This window comes from Mandrillus leucophaeus, unplaced genomic scaffold (genome assembly GCF_000951045.1).
Source record: "Mandrillus leucophaeus isolate KB7577 unplaced genomic scaffold, Mleu.le_1.0 Scaffold1619, whole genome shotgun sequence".
NCBI lineage: Eukaryota > Metazoa > Chordata > Mammalia > Primates > Cercopithecidae > Mandrillus > Mandrillus leucophaeus.
Genome location: NW_012101609.1, coordinates 33,167 through 33,868, shown reverse-complemented (window position 1 = coordinate 33,868; position 702 = coordinate 33,167).

Sequence of the window (702 nt, the reverse complement as noted above, 5' to 3'; positions counted from 1 at the left end):
GAGAAGCAAGAGCAAACACATTCAAAAGCTAGCGGAAGGCAAGAAATAACTAAGATCAGAGCAGAACTGAAGGAGATAGAGACACAAAAAACCCTTCAAAAAATCAATGAATCCAGGAGCTGTTGTTTTGAAAAGATCAACAAAATTGATACACTGCTAGCAAGATTAATAAAGAAGAAAAGAAAGAAGAATCAAATGGACACAATAAAAAATGATAAAGGGGATATCACCACCAACCCCACAGAAATACAAGCTACCATCAGAGAATACTATAAACACCTCTACGCAAATAAACTAGAAAACCTAGAAGAAATGGATAAATTCCTGAACACATACACTCTCCCAGGACGAAACCAGGAAGAGGATTCCTGAATAGACGAATAACAGGCTCTGAAATGGAGGCAATAATTAATAGCCTACCAACCAAAAAAATCCTCAAAAAATGAGAAAGATTCACAGCCGAATTCTACCAGAGGTACAAGGAGGAGCTGGTACTGTTCCTTCTGAAACTATTCCAGTCAATAGAAAAAGAGGGAATCCTCCTTAACTCATTTTATGAGCCACCATCATCCTGATACCAAAGCCTGGCAGAGACACACACACACACAAAAAGAGAATTTTAGACCAATATCCCTGATGAACATTGATACAAAAATCCTCAATAAAATACTGGCAAATCGAATCCAGCAGCACATCAAAAAG